Source organism: Marmota marmota, unplaced genomic scaffold, assembly GCF_001458135.2.
Source record: "Marmota marmota marmota unplaced genomic scaffold, marMar, whole genome shotgun sequence".
In the NCBI taxonomy this organism is placed as follows: domain Eukaryota; kingdom Metazoa; phylum Chordata; class Mammalia; order Rodentia; family Sciuridae; genus Marmota; species Marmota marmota.
This window is the reverse complement of record NW_026000305.1, coordinates 2,011,048-2,026,859: the sequence shown is the minus strand read 5'-3', so window position 1 is coordinate 2,026,859 and position 15,812 is coordinate 2,011,048.

Below are 15,812 nucleotides of genomic sequence, written 5' to 3'. Positions count from 1 at the left end.
AAGAAGCAAAGACAGGTGGAGAGGCAGGGACAAGATATGGTCCCCAAGGGCACACCCCAGTAAGTCCCAACTGCCTATAGTTTCTACCACCTCCCAATAGTCCATTTAGCTATTAATGGTTTAATCCACTGATGAGGTCCTAGCCTTCCTGATCAATCACTGCTCAAACTCCAAACCTCAGAACATTGCTGCTCTGGGGGCCATGCCTTCAATACATGAAGCTTTAGGAGACATTTAAAATCCAAACCATAATAGTAATCATGGGAAAACCTATATGTTTCACTTCTTCAACTTCAAGAAGATTCAGCAATGCCACTTCAATAAATCAGTCTACTTGCACTGGATAAGATTAATCACAGTGTCATCTTGACCTTTCATAAAACCACAGACTGTGAGAGTCTGTAGTGAACATATATATTGCCTATTTCTACTCTGTTATTTCATATATGTGGAAATGGTGGCCTAGAGAGAGAAAGGACTTCCATAGGGATACACATTTCTCAAGATAAGACCTAAAATCCTGACTTCCAGTCTTGATATTCTATTTTGCTACACTGCTAGGGTCCATCCTCTGAAACCAGTCCAATGTGATTAATGTTTAGATTTCCAGTTTCATTAAGAGTTTTTCCCCTATGATCCTCCAAGGAAATTATCCAGAATGTTTTAACTTCATTACATGTAAAATTATGTTTATTTCGCTCAGACTTATAGCCAGCTGAAATTGCTATAGGAAAAAGGAAAACTAAGTATTGGCCATTTTCTTTGGTAATGTTTCTGTTTTTCCCAGGTGCCCAGGGATGAATTAATGAGGCAATCTAAAATATGCAAGCATATTGTCAATGATAACTCAGAGTGAATCTAAAAGAAGGGACACTGGGGAGAGCAAAACTCACACTCATTTCTCAGTAGGAAGCCACAGAACTAGCAAAGTATCACTAAGACATTGTTCAACACCAGACATTTCCAGGAGATGGCAGTATAAGGCAGGTCTGGATTCAAAGGGAATTAAAAATTGGAAAAAGGTAAAAAATGTAACTTTTCCTTGCATAGGCGTAATTTTAAGGCAGGAGCATGCAGTTAACTAAAACATGATAAAAAACAAAAGGCACCTTATATGACAAGATGACATGGGTCACCAGTGTGAGGTTTGCCAGGTAATGGCCACACAGCATTTTAAAGAAATATTGAGATTAAATACACCAGAAGAGTTTATTCTAAATATTTCTAAGAAGTCAACACTGCATGTGTTGACTTTAACCATGAGATTATTTACATTTTCAAAGGAAATTTATAAGGGTATTATGTATGGTAAACAGACTTGCACAGAGTTTATAGTGATAAACAGTGTTTATTATTTAATATGTATTAGGCACTATGTTCTGGATACTTTAATACATAAATAATTTGATCTACTCTCCAGCCTCTGAAATAACTATCATTATCCAAATTTGTACATAAACTAAGGTTTATGGAGTGTTTATGCATACAATCCAAAATCCCATGTAATATTTCTTTAGTTTCTTCATAATTTTAGCCCATTGCCCTTGATGCTTCTGTCTTTGATTCTTGATTACCTGAAATTGTATTTACTTAAAATGTAATGGAGATGGAAAAGGGTTTTGTAACACAGCTAAGAGAAAGCTATCCTTTTCATTCTCTGATGAAAGGAAAAACAACTTTCACTTACTCACCCCACCAACAATGGAATTGTTTCTGAGTTTCAATTCCTTGTGGTTTACCTTTCTCTGACCTTGGCTCCTGGCTTTCCAATCTGATTGAAGGGCTGATTGAGACATGTAAAAAAACAAATGCAAACTGCAAATACTAGGTTTGTTCTTTGTCAAAACACATGCTTGGCTCTAAATGCAGTATTTCCAGTATCAGCCTGTATGAAACAATTAGTTCTCTTTATTGAAACAAAGCCTCAGTTCCTCCTCATGTTGTAAAGATCCTGGTGAGTAAAATCACTGCATTCAATGGGTTACAAATATAGAAAGATGCATCCATATCTATTTCATTGATGTTGCCTTTTAAAAAATTGTCCTACTTCTTTAGTTCTAGGTTAAAAAATATATATATAGGGTCTTGTCAGAACAAGACTTTTCACTGCCTAGCAACCTCTTCAGGTAGCATTTTAAAAATATTTAGTTTTTAGTTGTAGTTGGACACAATACCATTATTTTACTTATTTTTATGTAGTGATGAGGATCAAACCCAGGGCCTTGAACGTGCTAGCTGAGCGTTCTACCACTGAGCCACATCCCCAGCCCCTCAGGTAGCATTTATATATTGATAGCTATCAAAATCTAGGATCTGGAAGTTAGTCTTTCAAAGCTAAATGTCCAATTTTTTTCTGTATTATAAAGCTGGTTAGTCTCCAAATAGCTGACTTAACTCTCATCAACTTCACCAAATACTGGTATCTACACTTGAACATTGGCTTATTATTATATCATGATAGCTAAAATTTTCAAAGAGACTGTAATCAACGATGCTCTGACCAATTCATTCTCTCCCAGCATGAAACCAAACATCATCAGACATTTGCTTGGTGAGCACATACATAGAACAAAGGAAGTAAATTGCATGATCTGACTGGTTAATAATACCAATCTCCTGGCTCATCTGCTTACTAGCTATGGAACTTTAGGTGAGCTACTGAACCTCTTTTGCATTTCAGTTCTCTGCTCTGAAAAATGGAGATAACAATAATTTTTACCACTTCATGATATTGTTGCTAGGGTTAATCAAATTAATAAATGCAATGTACTCAGAACATATCTGGCACTGTAAAATGCTACAAAATGTTATATATTATTATTTTTATTATCTAATATACCCAGATGTGCAACTGAAATACCATGAATTTCTTCCCTTATATCTCTAACCAGTCATTTATAGAGTCTTTTTTGTACACAGCTCTATCTTATCAATTTCCCAGATTTTAATGACCATCTGTGAATTGCTAATGCCCAAATATATATCTCTATGCCTGATATTTCTTCTGAATTTCACAGCATCTAACTGAGCACCAAAACTTAGGCTGGTGATCTCAACATTTTTGATGGTATAACACACACAGAAAATAGAAATAAATGTACAATACACTAGGGTTTGTGGATGAGGCTGTGTATGGCTTGAGGTGTGCAACCTGACCAGCTACAAGTTCTAGATGCACCCAGAAAAGGCTCAGCCATCATAAGAACTGAGAGGGTTAATGTCTCCCTATCTTGTAACCCATTTGGGTTAAATAGAGCTGATTTAAATACTGCACCAGGCATCTCACACTCCACATATCTGATGTGAAGTGATTATTTCTTTCTTAAGGTCAAATCTTCTACCTGTATATCATATCTACCAAGGTATTCAAGGCAGAAACTGGAGCATTTTATAGATTTTCCACTAAATGTAGCCAGTTTTACCAAATATAATCCTTCTGATCTCTGCACCCCCCTTTCTATCCACCATACCCCTAGGGTGGGTTGGTTTGTTTGGTTTGGTATGGTTTTGATTTAGTACTGGGGATTGAATCTGGGATCTAGTGCATGCTGGGTAAGTATTTCACACCTGAGCTATATGCTTAGCCCCCCATACCCCTAGATTAACATCTGATCACCTCTGTTGTAAAAGTTTTCTAACCTATTGCTCTGATCCACTGTTTTCCCCCCAAATCCATTCTTCATACAGCTGCCATGGCAATCTAAAATACAAATCTAATCTTGTCATTCCTCTGCTTAAAATCTTTGCATGGCTGCCTATAGTTTAGAGCTATGGTTCTAATTTTTTTCTGAAGTTCCATGTAAGAAAGGAGCATCAACGCCAAAAAACATCCTGAAAGAGATTGGGTATGGGGGGGTGGTAATAATTAGTACAATTGTGAAAATTCTTTGATTTCTTGTGTTTAATCTTGAACTTGTTCACTGACAATTTCAAATTATGTCAATATGTTTGCTTGAATATATAAATAGTGTTACAAAAACGATAATTGTTTTATTATGGACATAGTGTTTCAAATTATATTTCATCAAGTTAATGATGCCCTAGAAAAATGCAACAGGTTTCTCTTATTCATTGGCAAACTTCACACATCTTGGAAAACTCCAATGTGAGTATTCTAAACTCCATAGTCTGGCTTCCAGGGCCTTTCTTATCTGACTTTTGCATATTTATTCATCCTCCCACATTTTGCTCCAGTAGCACTGACCCAAGTGTAGTCCCATGATCACAACATGTTATATCTCAAGTTCCAGCCAAGACACCCCCATCTGTTCCTTCTCCTACCCCCTTACATTCAATGACCTGGATGATTCTAAGTATGCATTCTACCAATGCACATCTCTTTATCTCTCATCTATAACATTCTTCAGAGGTCCTCCCTTGCCATGTCCCAGACAAGTTAGATATTCTTCCTCTGTTTCTCCTAAATACTATGGGCTTAGATTAAACTTAATAGTTAATCCACTGCATTAACATTCTCATTTTTACTTTTGGGCATCCCTTACTAAAATATAAGCTCCTTGATAAGAGATTATGTGTATAAAATACCTATTAGTCTATCAGTAACTTTTCTAATATTTTTAAGCTTCCATTTCAGACTAATCCCCACCTTGACAAATTCTTTTCTTAGATATAGAGATATCATTAATAGCTTTTTAATCAGACTAAGCATAGTTTTATCTCTTTGGTGCATTGTGTGTATACTTCATACTGTACCTCTTTGAGCAAAACTCCTGGATTATTCAGAGACCCTTCCTGTAGCTCACAAACATTATCCTCTTATTGTTACATACTAATTATTTTTTTCAAAGATATTTATTGAATAACTTAAGTATAAATAGAAAAACAGAAATATTACAGATAACTAAGAGAAATACTAAGTAAAGACATATCAGATGATGACAGAAGAGAAAAATAAAGATAGAACTTGAATAATATTTGATCAAAACAGTTAATAAGTAAATGGGCTGATTTCTTAGACACTAAACATCTTCTCGTAATCTATCTGGTTTGAATATCACTTCTAAAAGAGGTAATTCTGTATACATGTCAAACTGAGAGAGATTTTTATACAAACAATGGATTATTGCAATGTATATGGCCACCTGTCATACTGTTAAGACTGGATTCATCTAAACTTCATATATAAATAAAGAATGATGATAACAATGATGATGATGTTTACATACCAGGAAGTCTAGAACTGTTTCTTTGCAACTTTAAGTTTCTCCCTGGTCCTTCTGTTTTATCTCATCATTTAGCTGTTTGGCATGTTTGTGCTGCAGAATGGATTAAAACCATAGGTCTGGTCTTTTATATAGTTGAACACTAATCTCCAAAAAATGTAATTTATATGAAAGATATTTTGACAATAAATTTGTATTGTGACCTATAATAGAATACTAATTTAGACTACTTCTATAATAGAATAGTTAATTTAGACTACTTCAAACTAGAACTTTATCCAAAGAAGCAGGATCTTTTTTCATTAATAGTGGTATGTGGTATGTTGCAGAATGCTATTAAATTCTTTCTCCTGGCCCTGTAGGCAAGAGTTGGGAGAAATAGTCCAAGCTCAGCAGGGATCCTCAGTTTCCAAGGTATATTGCAAGCTCCAGATTGCTGGCACATTTGTTGGATTATAAATGCAAATCTGTGCACCATGTAATTAACATATTCCTGAAACAATAAATTGGTTTTGAGAGTTGAAAATGGAAACATTGGGTAAAGTATAGGTATTTTTTGTGTTAAAACATTTGGAGGGTATTATTGAGGGTCAAATTTAAGAAGAAATACCACATAAATCGCAAATACTTTTATGGTTTGCAAACATAGTACAAACTTAACTCATATCATTATATAGAACCGGTGATGTTTTCTTTTTTCTTATTATTTCTTAAAGTTTTTATTGGTGCATTATACATAATATCAGGATGCAATGTAACATACTCGTACCAGCGCAAAACATAATTTGGTCAATTTCTTTTCTCAGTACCTCTCATTTCTTTCCTCTTCCCTGCCTCCATGTTGGTCTCCTTCCTGTACTCTATTGTTCTCCTTCTAATTTTGTGAGATACCTTTTTTAAAAATTTCTTTTGTATCAATAGCAACTCCTTACAGTTAAAATGGCAATCATCAAGAATACAATGTTGGTGAGGGGAAAAGAATCATTTATATGTTATTGATGGGTCTGCAATTAGTACAACCACTATGAAAGTCAGCATAAAGATTCCTCAAAAGACTAGAAATGGGACCACCAAATGATCCAACTATTCTATTTCTTGGTATTTATGTGAAAGAACTAAAATCTGTGTACTATAGCAATGCATACATACCAATGTTTACAGCAGCAATTTATGATAGGCAAATTGTGGAAACAGCCTAGGTGTCCTAAAAGACAAATATTCAAAGCAAATGTAGTATATATAGACAAAGAAGTTTCACTAATCCATAAAGAATGAAACTATTTCATTTGCTGATACATGGATGGACCTGGAAAACAATGTGTTACGTGAAATAAACCAGATACAGAAAGTCAAGGGCTGAATGCTTTCTCTCATATACAGAAACTAGAAAGAAAAACAAAAGGAATAAAAAAGAAAACTGGTAGTGAATTCAAATGACACATACTAATACAAAAATGCCTTTCCAGATTTCCTTAGGCAATCTATAGTAAGTACTCATGGCCATTCTGTAGAAATTACAAACCATCATTCCTGCCACATATACTCTTGAGTATTCCATGGAGGATGAGAGGGGGCAGAGCTGGGGTCTGTAACATATATTCCACAAATTAAGATCTATGGCCATTCAGTGGTAGCTGCCATTTACCTCTGTATTAATAATATGATCATATGTTAAGTTACAGGAAGAAAATTAATCAAGGCTTACATAAATAATGGTTTATTTTTTGCACATAGTTTTATATAGACTTGTTTTAAGTCTAGATGTAGGTAGTTGTTTATTTAGATTTAATTGCTCAACAATACCATGTGGAACCAACATAGTTCTATTTTTTTCTGACTGACTATTCTTACTATGTTGACTTTCATTTTCATGCTTCTTGCATTTTTAAGATAGCTGATGAAAATCCAGACATCATGTTTACATTGAAGGCAGAGAGAAGGCAGGAGTAGAAAAGTGTTAGTGTCATTAATCAGACTTCTGATTAATGTCTCACTGCCAGAAATGAATCACATTGTCACTCCTAACTGAGAGTATAAGGAATTGAGCTTTTTGGCTTTCAAGATTCTATAATGAGAAAGTGGCAAGGGAAGAGGAAGTTTGAAATTAATTGAGATAGCTAATTAACACAGCTTCACCTTCTTAGGCCTGCTGAAATAATGTCTCTGTCATCAAAAATGACACTGATATCAGTGTCATTAAATAGATTAGTGGTTCAATGATTTCTGCACTGAGAGTAGTTCCTTCAACCTGGAATTCAGGAATAAGTGCAGGGTTACTGGGCTTCTAGGTTCTCTGGACATTTGGAGTGATAGTCATCATGGTATGACAGGCTATCACTTCCTTCTGCTCTTTCTTCACTGCATGGGTCAACTTAACTGTTTTTACTATTGGGCCAATTATCATGTAAATACCATATTTCATCTGTTCTAAGATACCCAGTTTATTACATTTTTTTAAAGAGAGAGAGAGAGAATTTTAACATTTATTTTTTAGTTTTCGGCGGACACAACATCTTTGTTTGTATGTGGTGCTGAGGATCGAACCCGGGCCGCACGCATGCCAGGCGAGCACGCTACTGCTTGAGCCACATCTCCAGCCCAGTTTATTACATCTTTCTATCTCTGAAATTAAGGTTTAAGCCTTCAACTAATGTGCCTAACAGCCAATGTTGTCATTGCATGCACATGTGGGAAGGTAGTCATGGGCCTCAGAGGTAAAGGTATAGATTGATCCCTAAATCATAGCCAGCTAGACAAATCATTTCTCTGTTATCAAATGAATCTATGATTGTCCCTGTCAGGAGTCTTGAAGTTAACAGATCCAAAATAATATCTCAATGGCCCTACTTGAATGCGGGTCCCAATGCAATGGCCCTGAAGACCTGAAGGCATTTTTCTTTATCTATGCTTTTTCCTTGTTCATCTCCCAAGATTCATCCTCCCACTGACGAATCTCTTAAAATATAAGCAAAACACATAATTTTGGATTTAATAAATTTAATCACATTTACAATCCAGATTTTTTCAGTCATATTTTGACTCAGAGTTATTGACATCTTTTTTTCACACATCTTAGTCTATATTATTACGAACATTAGTACTGCATCATTTAAAACTTGTCCAATGCTATTCCACCCTGCTTCTTTTTTGCTTAGAAATCCTCTTTTATTAAGATCAGATTACCCTATCTTCTCTTTCACTTCTAAAAACCCCCCTCTCTGTCTACTGATCTTGATGAAAAACTTGGCTATTCCCAGAGAACATCACTTTCACATCAACTCTTTTGCTTATTCCCTCATACATATTATGTGGCTATTGCACCCTCCCCCACTTATTTTTTTTCCTTCCAATTCCGATTTCTCTCTCAAATTTACTGCATTCTTTGTTACTTTGTGATGAGTCTTTCTCTTAATACCCATTATTGTCATAATCATGGACACCTAAAAGGAAACTTCTTCAATGTTTTAACTTAGCAATTGGAACTTCATAATTTCAATAGTCTGCATTTTTAATTAATTCTAATAGCCATTATCATGGTCACACCCAGAAATTTATTGCTTAGAACTCTGTTGACTTTCAATGTTAAATTCATATATCCCACTCTTTGGCAATATAGATCTTTTTTTAATATTTATTTTTAAGTGTAGATGGACACAACACAATACCTTTAGTTTTATGTGGTGCTGAGAATCAAACCCAGGTCCTGCCCGTGCTAGGCGAGTGCTCTACCGCTGAGCCACAATCCCAGCCCCAATATAGATCGTTTTTAGTTCCTTTTTCGAGACATGGAAAGCTATAGGACCACTAGACCACATCTTGATGTCAAAATATCCGTGGTATAACTTTGTGACAGATTTCATTAATTCATCCAATAAATATTTATTAATCATCTGCTATGTTCTGGGCATTGTCCTTAATATTTTACATAAATGAAGTGCACATTATATTTTGTTATATTATATATATATATATATATATATATACATATATATATTATATTTTGTGAAATATGTATAGAATTACAATCTACTGGGAAGGAAAGATTATTTAATCAAATAATCATAAAAATATAAAATCATAACTGAAATAAATGTCTGGAAGTCAAAGATACAAGTAATATGATGCCAAATAATAAGACAGATCTGATCTCTTCCAGGAGGGAGGTTCAGTGAAGATTCTTGAGGGAAATAACCTTAGAGCTGAGATCTAAAGGATAATAAAGAGCAACTAGAGAAGGTAAAGAAAGCACCCAAAGCAGAGAGAACAGCATGGACAAAGGCTGGGAAAACTTAAAGAAGGTCAAAGTTTCCTGATTGTAGCAATTAAGTTAGAGAGAGGGGCAAAAGAGTCTGAAGAGGTGGCAAGGGGAAGACAATGCAGGGTCTTTCCCTCTGGTGTGCAAAAAGTGCTCAGAGGTTTATGCAGATGGTGGGACATGGTATGTGTTTTAGAAAATGCTTTGACAAGAGCTTTATAAACATGTTCATAAATAAATAAATGTTTATTTTCATGCTAAAAAGAAAGAAAATGCTTTGGCAGTAGTTTGAAGGAAGAAAGAGCAGATGTTCGGCAGTGATTGCTAGTTGCCTGCTCCATGATTCCTTCTCCCCTTCTTCCTTAGTAATAAAACTTTAATATTTAGATAGGTATTGTGCCTTTCTGAATAGAAGATAACTTTACAACAGTTATGTGTCTAAATTCTGGCCAATGATACTAAAGGGCAAAAGTGTGGGGTTTCCAGAAATCCTTCTTTAAATGGAGGAGGTTCACATCCTAGGTGAATCTCAACCGATGGATGGATAAAGAAAATGTGGGCTATTAGCCATAGGAATGAAATAATGTCATTTGCAAGAAAATGGATGGAACTTGAGACCATTAAGTTAAATGAAATAAACTCAGATTAAGGGTTCTATGTTTTCTTTCATATGTGAAAACTAGAGAGGAAAAGAAAAAGAAAGAAAGGTGGAATGAGCTCATGAAAATAAAAGGGAGATCAACATAGAAAAGGGACATAGGAGTGGGAGGTGTGGAGGGAGGAGGAAGTGCTGGGGACTGATATTGACCAAATTATAGTTATATCATGTGCATGTATGAATATGTAACAAATCCCACCACTATATGTAACTATAGTACACCATTAAAAATGTGGAAACAGAAAAAGCAGTTAGACAGTTAACACCTCTCTTCCCTTTTTGCCTTTCTGTTGTCTAGAATGCAAACATAGAATATGTGCCAACTGGAAATGTGCAACAAATGGTCCCTGTTAGAAAGAATGGAACTGGATGGAACCATCCATGTTACATGTTACATCATATGGAAATGTGCTTCGGAAGGCAGAGTAATAAGGTAAAAAAATCCTGTTTTTTTTTTTTTGGGGGGAGGAGTTGTTTGTTTGCTTGATTGCTTGTTTTTGACCATGTGGTAAACATACCAGCCCTAGAGTGCCTCCCTCTGGACTTCTTTCATGAAATAAAGAAATAAGCTTCTTGAGGAACCAGTCCATAATTCCCCCACTCTTTCCAAGGATGATGACCCAAAATTGGCAATCATCAACTCAATTAGAAAATGTAATACAATTTAAATATTTAATGAATAAAGTAACCAAAATGATAAAATACCTATGCAGTAATTAAATAAGTAATATGAAGGAACCATATGAGAAAATCTTAAAACTCTTTAACATATGAGAGAACATTTAAACAGATGAAAAGTGGCATGGTGGTTTTAGGTAGGAAGACATGATATTATTAAGTCATCAACTTCTCTTAAAGTAATCACCTACTTAAATTAATCTGTAACATTAAATATAATCCCAACTACAATAAAAACAGGACCTCTTTAGGACATCAACCATATTTTTCAGGACATGAACTTTTATCTGGAAAAAATAAACATAAAAAATAACTAGGAAAATATGAGAAATAGGACTATTAAGGGAGAACAAATCTTATCAAATATTAATCAGTAATAATAATTTAAAAATCACACTCCTGGAGAAGTAATAGATCAATAGAACAAAATAGACAAGCATAGAAAAACACCAAATATATATGGATGTTTAGTTTATAATAGAGTTGCATTTTCTATTGTGAGGACAGGAGTAAAAAGTGGTTTATAAATTAAATATATATTATATTTCTGGGAAATAATTATATTAAACTGTTAACAATGGTTACTGTTGGTAAGAAAGTTAGGGGTGGTAGACAAAAAGAGTCTTAACTTTTCTTTTTATATCCCCTGTATTGTTTAAAATTCCTAATTCTATTCACATGCTCCATTAGAAATTGTTAGTGGAGGGCTGGAGATGTGACTCAAGCCATAACGCGTTCTCCTGGCATGTGCAAGGCACTGGGTTCGATCCTCAGCACCACATAAAAATAAAATTAAAAAGATGTTGTGTCCACCGAAAACTAAAAAATAAATATTTTTTAAAAAAACCTCTCTCTCTCTCTCTCTCTCTCTCTCTCTCTCTCTCTCTCTGTCTTTAAAAGAAAAGAAAAGAAATTGTTAGTGGAGTCAGCATGGCACAGATATTATGTCCCATTTTATTTTGTTTTGCTTTGATGTTTCAACTCTATTTAAAAAAAAAAAAGTCCTAATAAGCCATGTGAATATACTGAATGACCCCAAATATTTCAAGTATTTCCATCAAGTGGATACAGGGACACAGTGGATTCTATTCATCCAGGTAAGATGCTAGTAAGAGTGATGATTTCATTTCTGGCCCTACAAGTCAGTTTGATACACCCACTGATCTTGCCCTCACCGGACTCCAAGAGGAAAAAAGGAAAACAAACATTAACTGACACTAGATAATCATCCAGAAAACTCCCTGTTTGACTTGGATCTGCCTGTACTTGCTCTCATCTATCTGTTGCCAGACTCTTGGCTCTGTTTACCTTGGCGTCAAAACCTGTCCCTGGCCACTCCTTGATATGGTGAATATCTTTATTCTCTTCTGGCCAATTCCCTGCATCGGTTTGGCTTAGCTTGCCCATCTGACCACATCATCTCCCTTCCATTCCAGGCCACTTTCCACAACCACCACAGCATCTGTCATAACCAATGTCCAAAGGGCTGGCACTAACCTAACTGCAAGGAACAGAGGAGACATAGAACATATTTTAAAATTAACATTGTAATGGGTTAGCATGCACATATAAGAAAGAACATTTGACCTTTGTTTATTTGGGACTGGTTTATTTCACTTAGCATGATGTTCTCCAGTTCCATCCATTTACCAGCAAATGCCATAATTTCATTCTTCTTTATAGCTGAGTAATATTTCATTCTGTATTTATACCACATTTTATTCATCCATTCACCTGTTGAAGGGCACCTCAGTTAGTTCCATAGCTTGGCTCTTGTGAATTCAGCTGCTATATACATTGATGTAGCTGTGTCACTGTAGTATGCTGATTTTAAGTCCTTTGGGTATAAGTTGAGGTAACTCTTTAAAAATGTACTAAAATTGATGTTTAAGCCTGTCTTTGTAAAGCAATAAATAGTTTTCATTCATAAATTTTTAAAAATTAAATTATACAAAGATGGATAATGCTTATTTTTACTGATTTTAACCTAGAATTAAGAGAATCTTTAGCAATAGAAATGATTAAAAGTGTGGAGAAAATATTCTTCAGTAAAGGCTAAAATAATGCTATGGCATTATTTAAAAAATAAATAATAAAATTAACCTGCAATTCAGAGTTTTCAGATCATATTTGCTGAAATGTGATGGTCTGTCTGAAGTACATTTGCATATGAACTAAGAAGTCTTTTGGGTAACCCTGCCTAGTGGAAGAGAGAACCCGGCATGATTCCTTGACCCAGTATGAATCCTTAATCTTGGAATGGGAGAACAGTTCTTAGTATAATATGCTTCTGATTTCTCTCTTACCTTGGCTCCTAAAATACTCATATCTGGGCCAATGGAAGGGCAGAAGGAATATAAATAAAACTATAAAAGGCTATTTCACTAAAAACCCTGAAAGTATTGGGGCAAAAGCAATGCCACCTCTTTCTTTTGAAGAATATACCATAGGAAAAGAGAGGAACATTCCTCTCCACTTCGTTGCAGGCTTCTATAAGGCTTCAGCATTAGCTATACTGCACTTTTTTTCCAGTGACTGTGCCTAGGAAAAGCTGGGGTGCCAGGTAGAGTTAGCAATAGCACCCACCAGAGACTACAGCACCAAATAAATACTGCAATGCTCAATATCAACCCAGGAAAATGATTAATTAGTGGTAGTTCTAAAAGGGAGTATATATGTTCATGGGTACAACATGAGACACTATCTAAAGATTTCTACAGATACTTGGGAGAGAATGTGGTGGTGGCACATTAGAGAAGTTTATAGCCAGGATAAGTTTATGGGAATAAATGCCAGTAGAGTTCAAACATTATTGTTTTTATAAATAATTTGTACCCACAGGCTGGCAGGGCTTGTGTAAATTCAGGTGCCATCCGAAATTTCACTCTCTGACCTTAATTGCTTGTCTTCCTATTCTTTTATTCACTCATTCCTTGTTATCTCTAAGACTGTACAATGAATTTATTTTATTCCTTATTTCAGCTTATTTATTTGTCTGCCTTATGTTTGTATGTTGTCCACATTGGTCTAATGTTTAAACATTTTAGAACAGTGATACTAGTAATAATGCAACTTCATAGGAGATTTTCATCTGAAAAGATAGTAGAGCCCTGAAATCAGAAAAAATAAAATCAATTTACTTGAAATTGAAAGTGATGTAAAAAATTATTTTGGACACACTCAATAAGTTGATGATTAGTTATACTAATTTGGAACAAAAAATAGTTAAATTTAGTTCTCTACATAATACATACTATTTATATAAATGTTTTATTTTAACAGTGTTGAACTATAATAACTATATAATCAATATTTTGGCCTAATAATTTCCCAAAAAAGTTCTCCAATTTATTCAAGGCCATAAGAATCTCACTCTCAATAATCAAAAAGTGAAACATATTTAAATGATTTTGACTCCAAAGTAATCAAATACATAAACATTCTAATGCATATCATGATTCTATTAAAAATTCTCCCTTGAAATAAAGAAGAATTAATCTACTAGAAATACCTATACCTTTATATAATTACATGGAGATTATTTTGGCCAAAGTCTTACTCAACAGTTATTCTGTCAAGCATGAGAGAATCATCGATTTCCTTATCTATTCAAACTGATACACATCTGAATGTCAATTATGTTCTTAGGAGACAACCTTTCCAAAGCTAAATGTCAAATAAAAAATGAACCATTTTCTGCATTTTGGTATGAACTTAATAGACATATATAGGATGTAGTTTCATGCATGTGTGAGCTGTGGAATGAACACATGTCCCTGACATTTTCTAACTACTTAAAATAGTATGTTGTCTTTTGTAAAGTCATAGCACTGTGTTTAGATGAAATAGAATGAAAATGAAATCTTAAACCTGCCATTGTTGAGCTGATTTCTTGCTACACCAGGAAGGCTCAAAGACATGGATTCTTAATGCTGAAAATAGAGATGATATATTTTGTGAATTTAAACTCTCACTGGTATATTATTTGTGTGCTACCAAGTGATTCATCAAGGAGGGCAAAAAGCTTCACTTTTCAAGATTACTTCTATTTCCAAGGCCATCGATGAAGGGGCTTAATTTTTCTTGGCAAGTATAGAATCTTGTTTGCTTCTGCTACAATAACATAGCAAAGAAAAAGAGATATTACTTCTGATCTCCCTGGGGTGTGTCATCATTGGGCCCATAAGTCTTTACCATCAAACAGCAGGAAGCTAATGGTTACCCTCTAAACCTGCTGGTACTCATGCCAGTATCCCTTTTGTTTATACTGCTAGAATCCAGAGTGGTTAATGGGTCTCCAAAGCTACACAAGACCACTAGAAACTTGAACCGTTTGGAACCTTGGAGGCAAAGGGAAGATGTTGGTAAAAACATACAAAATTTCAGTTAGGAGGAATTAATTTGAGAGATCTATTGTATAACATGGTGGTGACAGTAAAAAGTAATATATTTTTTTTAAAAAATGCTGAGAATAGATAATTGCTTTCACCATAAAATAATAACTATGTGAGGTAAGGCATATAATTAATTAGCTATAGTGATTCAATGTACAATGTACATATATACCCAAAACATCATATTGCACACAATAAATACACATATTTTTATCTGTCAATTAAAAAAATAAGAGCCAATCGAAAAAGCCCAAAAATACTATAAATGTGTGCTCATTTTTATTCCCAAATCTCAGCAGCCCAGTACTTTCATCTTTAAATTAACCATATGAACTTAGTGATCCCTTTGAGCTCTAATGACATTATAACACATTGACACTACTCTCATAACAAATATATAGCCATATAATAACAAATAATCATATAACCCAATCATCATTTTCAAAAACGGAAACATCAAAACACACGACTTCCTCTGAAGCAATTGCTAAAGAGACTTTCTTTCTTTTCTTATTTTATTAGTTCTTTTTAGTTACATATGACAGTAAAATCCATTTTGATATAATTATACAAGCATGGAATATATCTTATTACAATTCAGATCTCCTTCTCCTCCTCCTCCTCCTCCTCCTCCTCCTCCTCCT